This window comes from Nerophis lumbriciformis, linkage group LG03 (genome assembly GCF_033978685.3).
Source record: "Nerophis lumbriciformis linkage group LG03, RoL_Nlum_v2.1, whole genome shotgun sequence".
NCBI lineage: Eukaryota > Metazoa > Chordata > Actinopteri > Syngnathiformes > Syngnathidae > Nerophis > Nerophis lumbriciformis.
The window spans coordinates 8,570,347-8,583,045 of record NC_084550.2 but is presented as its reverse complement, the minus strand read 5'-3'; the positions used below and the strand labels follow the sequence as shown (position 1 = coordinate 8,583,045).

General features: G+C 35.3%; 1 non-coding gene and 1 pseudogene across 1 annotated transcript; both read right to left on the bottom strand.

Annotated features, from left to right (window-relative positions):
* Positions 1-1,338: 1,338 nt before the first annotated feature.
* LOC133590729 (U2 spliceosomal RNA) lies at positions 1,339-1,516 on the bottom strand (annotated as a pseudogene).
* A 3,790-nt stretch (positions 1,517-5,306) lies between these two features.
* Positions 5,307-5,497, bottom strand: LOC133590718 (U2 spliceosomal RNA). The gene has a single exon (XR_009814496.1). It is a non-coding gene; the product is annotated as a U2 spliceosomal RNA (small nuclear RNA).
* Positions 5,498-12,699: the final 7,202 nt, after the last annotated feature.

Below are 12,699 nucleotides of genomic sequence, written 5' to 3'. Positions count from 1 at the left end.
AATGTACCAAATGTTTTCCTGAGGTCCAAAAACATCACCCCTACAACTCCACCCGTATCAAGAAATAATTGTATTTTCTCAATAAGGAGGCATGTAGCCATTTCAGTGGAATGCTTGGATCTATATTGTACACATTTTAATTTATTGACCAAACTTTTCATCTTATTACTGCCACGAGTCATTGTTTCCTTGATGAAAAAACCTTGTTACATTGTTTAATGCATCCAACGGGGCGTCACAACAAAATTAGGCACAATAATGTGTTAATTTCACGACTGTATATATCGGTATCGGTTGATATCAGAATCGGTAATTAAGAGTTGGACAATATCGAAATATCGGATATGGGCAGAAAAGAAATATAGAAATATATATATATATATATATATATATATATATATATATATATATATATATATATGTGTATTTTTCAAAGACTGGTTCCTTCTAATATATATATATCATTATATATATACAGGTATATATATATATATATATATATATATATATATATATATATATATATATATATATATATATATATATATATATATATATATATATATATATATATATATATATATTTATATATATATATATATATATATATATATATATATATATATATATATATATATATATGAGAAGGAACCAGTCTTTAAATATATATATATATATATATTAGTAGGAACTAATCTCATCTTAATTTTAAATGTGTATATGTATATATATATTAGAGTGTCCGCCCTGAGGGCTTCACGGTGGCAGAGGGGTTAGTGCATCTGCCTCACAATACGAAGGTCCTGAGTAGTCTTGGGTTCAATCCCGGGCTCGGGATCTTTCTGTGTGGAGTTTGCATGTTCTCCCCGTGACTGTGTGGGTTCCCTCCGGGTACTCCGGCTTCCTCCCACTTCCAAAGACATGCACCTGGGGATAGGTTGATTGGCAACACTAAATTGGCCCTAGTGTGTGGATGTGAGTGTGAATGTTGTCTGTCTATCTGTGTTGGCCCTGCGATGAGGTGGCGACTTGTCCAGGGTGTACCCCGCCTTCCGCCCGATTGTAGCTGAGATAGGCTCCAGCGCCCCCCGCGACCCCAAAGGGAATAAGCGGTAGAAAATGGATGGATGGATGGATATATGTCTATATACATAGTATTAGAAGGAACAATCCTTCCTTTATGCGAGAAAGGCTTTTGTCATCTAACGTAACATAAGTAGTTAAAACATTCCAATTGACGATAACGTTATTTCCAATGATTTAATTATATTGCACACAAAGCTTTTTTATTGGATGAGTAATGCAATCATACAAAAAAGTATTTGTTTTCACCAGTAGAGGGGGTGCACCGTTCCTGGAGGTACTGCAATACCAGGTCGATGCGTGGAGTGGACGGAGCAAGCCCCTATTCCAAAAATCAATTTAATATATGGTCCCCGGATAGGGGACGTATCAGATATTAAACTGATAAGAACAGATACTACACTTGATCTTAGCCAAAAGGCCGAGAAGCGATGCCGTAAGACAGTCAGAAGGGATGATGTCATTCCCCACACAACAATCTAAAGCAGCGTTTCTCAAAGTGTGGGGCGCGCCCCACTGGTGGGGAATAGAGACATGACAGGTGGGGCGCGAGGAACGGGAGGAAATTTCACTTTAAATTTTTTTTTTTTTAATTATATTCTTAGATTTTTATTTTTTTTTACTTTGCTTTCATTTTCTATACACACTGTAAATCACTTTGTGATTCCGTCAGTGAAATCCGCTATATAAATAAATGTAAATTACTTAGTTTTCCTGTAAGCTTTAAATTTCTAGGTAGGAGCGAACGTTTGACAGACATAGCAGCAGTAACTAATGGGGGCGGGGCTAAGCGGAACAAGCACAGCAAAATTAAAAGCTGTCCCACTGTCAAACGACACAATTGCGAGACGTATATGCGACATTGCAAGTGATCTTGAGTAGACAAATGAAAAGAAAGTCGTTTTGCTTTACATGTGGACGAAGCTACTGACAGCAATAAAGACTGCCTGTTCATCGCATACGTCCGCTTTGTGAATGGCGAGTCACTGCGAGGATTTGCTGTTTTGCAAATACATGAAAAATAGAGCCACTGCTGATGAGCTGTTCAAGATAATGGACAGTTTCCTCAAATAACACGACCTTAAATGGGAAAACTGTGTGGGCTTTTGCTGCGATGGCGCATAGACCATGGCAGGGTGAAGAAACGGGCTGCAGGCTCTAATAAAGAGGGTTGGACACACTGTGTCATTCACCGGGAAGCACTCGCGTCAAGGCAGCTCAGCCCCGAACTCAATGAGGTTTTAACAGATGTTGTGAGCGCGGTAAATTTGATCAAAACACGACCACTGAAAGTGCGACTGTTCTCTGCACTGTGTGAGGAAATGGGAGCTGATCATACAGCCGTACTGTTTCACAGTGAAGCAAGGTGGCTCTCCCGGGGCAAAGTGCTGTCACTTGCCCTGTCTTGCCAAATGCATAGCTCCTCCTTTTTTGCAAAGTGGCACTTTTATTTGATTTATTATTGAACTTGATGCAAGTTATTTGATTTATTATTGAACTTGATGCAAGTTATAACACTTTTATTTGATTTATTATTGAACTTGATGCAAGTTATAACACTTTTATTTGATTTATTATTGAACTTGATGCAAGTTATTTGATTTATTATTGAACTTGATGCAAGTTATAACACTTTTTGATTTGTTATTGAACTTGATGCAAGTTATAACACTTTTTGATTTGTTATTGAACTTGATGCAAGTTATTTTATTTATTATTGAACTTGATGCAAGTTATACCACAGCTGCACAGTTATTTTATTTATTATTGAACTTGATGCAAGTTATACCACAGCTGCACAGTTATTTTATTTATTATTGAACTTGATGCAAGTTATACCACAACTGCACAGTTATTTTATTTATTATTGAACTTGATGTTATTTTATGTTATTGAGTTTGAATGTATACAACTTGATGTTACTTGATGTTCAATACATTTGAAAATGTTAAGCTTGGCATTAGCGTTCTGTTAGGCCGATGGGGGCAGGTGGGGCTTGAAAACTCCCTCTTGTCCAAAGTGGGGGATGACAAAAAAAGTTTGAGAACCACTGATCTAAAGTGACGGTTACACACACACTAAATACCGATGACGTCACGTATCAACACACCAAACAACAACCATGCAGTTTATGAATGACTGCATGGTTTTGAATGATGTTAATACTTTTTATGAACGGAATTGTTGCCGGTTTGTCCAACGTCTAATGGTCACGTGGCTCGGTCCAATTGTTTTTTTAATGTATGTATTTTTTTTAATTGATTTATGTTTTTTTGGTATTTTGGGGTGGGGGAGTGTTTGTTTTCTCAGTACCTGTATTATGATTTCCCTATCAAATGAATAAAAATACTTTTTTTTTTTTTTTTTAATGTAACTGAAATATATGCGGTTCTGTTTTTGACCAGCAGTTGTCTGATACTGACAAAGATTTTGTATTGGATTCAGTTTTTTTCAGATGTTTTTTTACGTTTTGTTTTAAGGTGAAATTGTTTGCTTTGTGATAATGTTTGTGAGAATATAGATTGAACAGTGTAGTGTGTGTTTCTCACCAGTAGATGGCGACAGTATAAAGATGTGTTGCTGTCCCAAACAAAGAGCTTGTGTTACTTTGCCTCTTTTGGCGTTCAAGCCAAATAAAGATTGAACAGTGACGGCGTGCACGAACATGGAACAAGTTGATAAGTTATGTAGCCGTCGCGCATGCGTAGAGAAGTTACATTTTGAGAGCTTGGTAAGAAGAACAGAATGATTTACTGTATCAAATGTTTTCCTGAGGTCCAAAAACATCACCCCTACAACTCCACCCTTATCAAATAATAATTGTATTTTCTCAATAAGGAGGCATGTAGCCATTTCAGTGGAATGCTTGGATCTATATTGTACACATTTTAATTTATTGACCAAACTTTTCATCTTATTACTGCCACGAGTCATTGTTTCCTTGATGAAAAAACCTTGTTACATTGTTTAATGCATCCAGCGGGGCGTCACAACAAAATTAGGCATGATAATGTGTTAATTCCACGACTGTATATATCGGTATCGGTTGATATCGGAATCGGTAATTAAGAGTTGTACAATATCGGAATATCGCATATGGGCAAAAAATAAATATAGAAATATATGTACATATGTATTTAAAGACTGGTTCCTTCTAATATATATATATATATCATTATATATATATATATATATATATATATATATATATATATATATATATATATATATATATATATATATATATATATATATATATATATATATATATATATATATATATATATATATATTAGAAGGAACCAGTTTTTAAATAGATAGATATATATATATTTCTATATATTAGTAGGAACAGTCTTTAAATGTATGTATGTATATATATACACATACATATATATGTATGTATATATATATATATATATATATACATATATATGTATGTATATATATATATATATATATATATATATATATATATATATATATATACATGGATGGATATATATATATATATATATATATATATATATATATATATATATATATATATATATATAAATAAATGATAAAATGATAAATAAATAAAAATAAATTTATATATATATATATATATATATATATATATATATATATATATATATATATATATATATATATATATATATATATATATATATATACACACACATATATTAGAGTGTCCGCCCTGAGATCGGTAGGTTGTGAGTTCAAACCCCCGGCCGAGTCATACCAAAGACTATAAAAATGGGACCCATTACCTCCCTGCTTGGCATTCAGTATCAAGGGTTGGAATTGGGGGATAAATCACCAAAATGATTTCCGGGCGCGGCCACCGCTGCTGCCCACTGCTCCCCTCACCTCCCAGGGGGTGATCAAGGTGTATGGGTCAAATGCAGAGAATAATTTCGCCCCACCTAGTGTGTGACAATCATTGGTACTTTAACTTCAATATATATATATATATATATATATATATATATATACATATACATATATATATACACATATATATATACAGTATTAGAAAGAACAATCCTTCCTGTATATGAGGATGGTTTTTGACATCTTACGGAATTAAAGTAGTTGAAATACTCCTATTGACGATTACGTTCTTTCTTAAGATTTAATTAAATAACACACAAACTTAATTATCTATATGAGTGCTGCTTATATACAAAAACCATATTTGTTTTCACCAGTAGAGGGGGTGCACCGTTCCTGGAGGTACTGCAATACCAGGTCGATGTGTGGAGTGGACGGAGCAAGCCCCTATTCCATCTCCCTATTCCAAAAATCAATTTAATATATGGTCCCCGGATAGGGGACGTATCAGATATTAAGCTGATAAGAACAGATACTACACTTGATCTTAGCCAAAAGGCCGAGAAGCGATGCCGTAAGACACTCAGAAGGGATGATGTCATTCCCCACACAACAATCTAAAGTCACGGTTACACACACAAACACACTAAATACCGATGACGTCACGTATCAACACACCGAACAACAACCATGCAGTTTATGAATGACTGCATTGTTTTGAATGATGTTAATACTTTTTATGAACGGAATTGTTGCCGGTTTGTCTAGCGTCTAATGGTCACGTGGTTCACGTCAGTCCAATAGGAAACGGCGAAACAAATATTTCATAAATTCGCCTCATAACGGTGTCATTCAACCAAAAAGACCAATGCATAGTCTTCAATTAAAAATACATAAACGTTGGTTGTTGGCAGATCATCATTGCAAAAAGCAAGCTAGCAGTTCATGCAACATTTGATCAATTCAATCATCGAGCCCGCCTTGTCAACACACTACTTCCGGCTTTCTTCTTGTGCCACTGAGACTAACGCTGCCGCCACCAAGTGACGTGGAGTGGTAACTACAACACTTTTAAAATGAACATGAAGTCGACACATTAAAAAGGCGCCAGTTCGGGCCATGACTTAAAAGTAGGGATGTCCGATAATGGCTTTTTGCCGATATGCGATATTCCGATATTGTCCAGCTCTTTAATTACCGATACCAATATCAACCGATAACGATATATACAGTCGTGGAATTAACACATTATTATGCCTAATTTGGACAACCAGGTATGGTGAAGATAAAGTCTTTTTTTTAAATAATAACAAAATAAAATAAGATAAATTAATTAAAAACATTTTCTTGAATAACAAAGAAAGTAAAACAATATAAAAACAGTTACATAGAAATTAGTAATTAATGAAAATGAGTCAAATTAACTGTTAAAGGTTAGTACTATTAGTGGACCAGCAGCACGCACAATCATGTGTGCTTACGGACTGTATCCCTTGCAGACTGTATTGATATATATTGATATATAATGTAGGAACCACAATATTAATAACAGAAAGAAACAACCCTTTTGTGTGAATGAGGGAGTTTTTTTTGGGGTGGTGCACTAATTGTAAGTGTATCTTGTGTTTTTCATGTTGATTTAATTTAAAAAATAATAAAAAAAACGCTACCGATAATAAAAAAAGACCAATACCGATAATTTCCGATATTACATTTTAAAGCATTTATCGACATCTCTACTTAAAAGCATTATCAAACATTATTGAACAGGAAATTATTCAACTTAAGAGATGGTTTGATGTCAATAAATTATCATTAAATGAAAAAAAAAACAAAGTTCATGATTTTTTTGTAAGAGGAAAAGGGAGGAAACGATCAAACTGTCAATAGATGGAATTGATATTGAAAGGGTTTCTGAACTTTTAGGAGTGATACTGGATGACGGTCTGACCTGGAAATCTCATATTGCACATGTACGGAAAAAGATGTCTAAGAGTGTTTTTATATTAAATAAGGTAAAATATGTGTTAGATTATAGGGCAATGTGTATATTGTATTGTGCACTTATATTGCCATATATCAGCTACTGTGTGGAAGTGTAGGGGAACACATATAAGAGTAACATAAAGGCATTGTATCAACTACAGAAAAGAGCTATAAGGATAATTCATAAAGTAGAATACTTAGAACACACTAACATATTATTTATTAATTCGGGTTTATTGAAATTACAGGAGCTAGTAAAGTTACAGATATTATGTGTCATGTTTAAGGCTAAAAGTAAAACATTACCAGCAAATTTACAATCTGAGAATGAAGAGCGTAGAAGAAAAGGTCATTTCCAACATCAGTATTCAAGTACAACTTTAAAACAAATATGTATAGCAGTGGTGGGGGTTAAACTATGGAATATTCTCTTTACAATGAGATAAAAGATTGTAAAAATATATTCCAATTGAAAAAAAAATATAGAGATAGAACAATAAGATCATATGGACAGCCATAAGTGTTTACATTTTGCTTTATATTTATTATTTTACTTATTTTTTGCCTGGTTTTGTATCATCCCGTGAGGTGTATATTACTTCTTTAGTTTTTTTTGTTCGGTTTGTACTTCATGAATTTTTGCAATTGTTGTGTTTTTTTGTGTGTTTTTTTGTTTGTTTTCGTTATATTTGGATGTAATTGTTGGTTTATATGCAGAGGTGGGTAGAGTAGCCAGAAATTGTACTCAAGTAAGAGTACTGTTACTTTAGAGATTTATTACTCAAGTAAAAGTAAGGAGTAGTCACCCAAATATTTACTTGAGTAAAAGTAAAAAGTATGTTGTGAAAAAACTACTCAAGTATTGAGTAACTGATGAGTAACATACACACTCATATCATATATATATATATATATATATATATATATATATATATATATATATATATATATATATATATATATATATATATATATACTGTATATATATATATATATACATTGATATATACAGTATATCATTTATATGTATTTATTTTGCTGTTTTTGTTTACATGTTAAAGGTGTTTTAATTAATATACATGCATGTTTAACACATATAGATTCCTTTCTTTCATGAAGACTAGAATATAAGTTGGTGTATTACCTGATTCTGATGACTTGCGTTGATTGTAATCAGACAGTAGTGATGATAACGTCCACGTTTTCAAATGGAGGAGAAGAAAAGTTCCTCATTTCTGTCTAATACTACATGAAAGTTTCCAGCTTCCATATTCGTTTTTATATACTTTACAAGAAATATATTGGCGTCAAACTCCGTAGCTTGCTAGCTTGTTTGCGCTGGCTTTCGGAGACTCTTGTTTTGAAAGCGCAGGCGCGATGGAGCGGCACTTTTATTGTGAAGACAGGAACGTCCTCATGTGCGGTCAGTCTTTAGGCTTTTGACAGGATGTACGGTTGAAATAAAAAAGTATCTTTTTTCCTTCACACTTTTGATTGATTGATTGGAACTTTTATTAGTAGATTGCACAGTACAGTACACATTCCGTACAATTGACCACTAAATGGTAACACCCCAATACGTTTTTCAACTTGTTTAAGTCAGGTCATGTGACCACCTGGCTCTGTTTGATTGGTCCAACGTCACCAGTGACTGCATCTGATTGGTGGAACGAAGTGAAACGTCACCAGTAAGGCAGGCACTTTGAAGGTCTGTCTGACAGACCAAAACAAACAAAGCGTGCATTAACAGATCGATAAAAATTAGTAGCGAGTAGCGAGCTGAATGTAGATAAAAGTAGCGGAGTAAAAGTAGCGTTCCTTCTCTATAAATACACTTAAGTAAAAGTAAAAGTACCGTATTTTCCGCACTATAAGGCGCACCTAAAAACCACAAATTTTCTCAAAAGCTGACAGTGCGCCTTATAACCCGGTGCGCTTTATATATGGATAAATATTAAGATTAATTTTCATAAAGTTTAGGTCTCGCAACTACGGTAAACAGCCGCCATCTTTTTTCCCCGTAGAAGAAGCGCGCGGTGCATGCTGGGATATGTGACGTTTCATTTCCATTTGTGTGTTTATGTAAAGACCCCAAAATGGCTCCTATTAAGTGTGTTGTCTGTCTAATTATAAATAATGCAGACGAGGCGTGTTAACTGAGTTCTCAACGTTTACTCACAGCGTGCTCATAACCACATTCGAACTCCCAGCATACAACAACGCTTCTCAGGGCTACCGCGCATGCTCGTCACTATCGTTGCATGCTGGGTAGTGTAGTTGTTATATTTGCTAGCTCATAACATCACAGTAAGAGACACGCTTATGTGCTTAATTCAATACTCGCCGTCATTCCGGGTGGATTGACAAAAGACCTCCAGCCGCTAGATATTGGTGTCAACAGGGCATTCGAAGCTAGACTGCTAACTGCGTGGGAACAATGGATGACCGAAGGCAAACACACCTTCACTAAGACAGGCAGACAGCGAGATCCATTTTGGATCCCACATTCGCCCAACTTTTCAATTCGGACAACGAAGGAGAATAATTCGAGGGATTTATGAATGAAGAATAACTTCAGAAAGTGAGCGCTATGTTTATTTTGTGTGTTGTGACATTAACGTTCGAGCAACATTATGTTGCTATTGCTCTGCACTATTTTGAATTTTACTATGTTTGTGATTGCACATTTGCGTACATTTTGGGAGTGAACAGAGTTGTTAGAACGCTGGTTTTTAATATATTATTAAAGTTTGACTGACCTATCTGACTGTTTTTTTGACATTCCCTTTAGCGCAGCGTAGGCGCGGCTTATAGTCCGGGGCGGCTTATAGGTGGACAAAGTTTTGAAATATGCCATTCATTGAAGGTGCGGCTAATAACCCGGGGCGGCTTATAGTGCGGAAAATACGGTATGTTGCATTAAAACTACTCTTAGAAGTACAATTTATCCCAAAAGTTACTCAAGTAGATGTAACGGAGTAAATGTAGCGCGTTACTACCCACCTCTGTTTACATGATATCATTAAGTAAGACTACGTATTATGTTGAAGGGGGCAGGAAAATATAAGATTTTTCTTCATCCTGCTCCTTCTCTGGCATTGGTGTGTAAATTAATAATTGAACAATTGAGGTATGATTGTGTATTGATCAAAGATGCACATCAATGAAGGAGATAAATAAAAATGAAATGGAATGAAATAATGTAACTGACACATAGTGAAATTACCCAAGTTAAACGCACAGCAATTGGTAATAGTAATGTTTCAGTACCTGTACTGATAAACCAAACAATACAAGCATATATCTTAGTTTGAACATTGTAATGTTAAAGTACAAAATGCAAAAGTGTTACCAGTAGGTGGCAGTACAACACCAGCTTTCTGTACACTGCACAGTCAATAATGTACATATCATTTTTAAACATATATACCAATATATACAATTGTTATATACATCAACAGTAAATTTAAGGAAGAGGAAATATTGATGTAATAATACTAGTATATGGTTGTCTGGGCGAGGTCTTACCTTTCGACAGCAATTTTCTTCTCTTTTAAGCTAGCTCATTAGCTTCCAACTGGTTACAGCAAAAAACGGGTAAAAAAAACATATATTCAAAATATAAGTATAAAAAGCATAACATGTTTTAAAAAAGGTATAACATGAATATCCCGAGGGTGAAATTTGAAAATGAGGTTTCGTGTGGAGTTTGAAGGCTATGTCACTTCGCTGCGAGGCTTAATTAGCTCGAAGCTAACTGCGCTTGAGCTCCGTCCGTGTTGCCAGATGGGGAACGACAAATTATCGTACCTTAAATTTGTATTTTAAATGAAATGATCGTACATCGCCGATTTGAAGTTGCTCAGACAATCTCCAACAGAAAAAACTTACAACAGAGCTTGTATAGTATATATTTTATTGCAGTTTTACCTTTAAAAAAACTGGCTATAATCATAGACATCTTATAAGTAGACGCAGCATGGAGCGCTATTGCCTACTGGCACTGACGAGACGCGGGGCCGCCATCTTGGAGTGGTGATCCGCTCCACTCAGTGCAATTCAATAGGCAGGAGCAATGAACTGTCAGCGCATTTAATTCATCTTAACTCATTGAATATCACTGATTTCCACGCGTTTTTTTGTCATACGTGTAGCTATGATAAAGGACACAGGTTTTATTATTCATAGTTTGCTTAACAGTATTAGAATATTCTTATATGCTATAAGCAGTGACGTGCAGTCACTTTCATAGAAAGAAAAAAACTGTAAAAAGAAAAAAATAATTATTAAATTGTTAAACGTATCCAGTGATTATACTATAAAGTTATTTTCCATTTAACTTCACCAGTTTTAGATTATTTTTATTCAAAATTGCTGAATTTTCACATTTGCCGTTCAAATACTGAGAAGAGACGGTGCGGTGAACAGCAGCCAGTTGAGGCATGTCACTCATTTGTGCCTCACCATGGATTGCGGACTCGGCTAACTGCTGGCCTGCTGTGCAGTGAGACCGTATTGCTATATGAACTATATTATACATTTCCATAGTTTAGTTAGCTGAGGTATATAATGTACAGTGTATTTTGTCAACAACTGTATGTGTGTAACGTATTTCTTGTGCTGAGCGATCATAAAACGGCTGCAAAAGACGCACTGGCTGAGGCTCGCAGTAATCCGCCTCCTGCACCCCCGCCGTAGAATTTGCACCCTTTGACGGGAGTGTTATATCAACTAAAGCCCACACTTAAACTTTCCACGTGCAAGATTGAATCTATTTTTAAAAGTTATTTCATAAGAAGCCAAAAAGTGCAAAAACAATAATGTTCGTGTTGGAGGAGTTGTGAATGACTGCAGGGCCACAACATTAGGTACACCTGCAGACTGCAGGTGTACCTAATTCACAACTCCTCCAACACGAACATTATTGTTTTTGCACTTATTGGCTTCTTATTAAATAACTTTTGTAACCTATTTTTATGGGCTTTCCTCTTTGTGATGTTAAGTTCCTGTTATGCGCTGTTATACAGTATATGCCTTGAGCTCTTATTTTGAAGGCGCTTAGAGCGGAAGTGATGACACGTTGGAGTGGAGCGTAGGTTTTTGAAATAAGGTAAATAAAGTGGTTCTCGTGTAAACTGGAGCCTCCGTGTTTGTTATTTTGTAGTTTCATACAGTATAGGCGACATTTATAAACCCTCGGTTACACTTTTTTAAATAGATTCAATCTTGCACGTGGAAAGTTGAAGTGAGGGCTTTAGTTGATATAACACTCCCGTCAGGGGGTTCATTAATCCAGCACAACAGCGGCGCATGGACTTTATTTATAAGTAAAGGTAAGACCATAATAACGGAGCAGTGGGCAGCAGCGTCGCCGCGCCCGGGAATCATTTTTGGTGATTTAACCCCCAATTCCAACCCTTGATGCTGAGTGCCAAGCAGGGAAGAATGCTGGTATGAGCTTTTAAACATAACCCGTTAACTGCTGCCAATCAAATGGTGAATAAGATACTCTTTAGGGTTCATATGTTTGTAAATCTGACTGTGATGAAGTCAGTGCCTCACCAGCCATCAACCTCACCGCACGTCACTGGCTATAAGTGACCAGACGTCCGAGATCAAAACTGGGAATATAATCCCAGAGAAGGGGGAAACAACGGTCAGCTATTTTTGAATTCAAGAAACAATATGATTAGGTTATATATACATGTGTATATCCTACATAAACAATGTATGAATATGTTAGATATCTATATATCTTAGGGACCTATAGACTGTATCTCTGTTGCT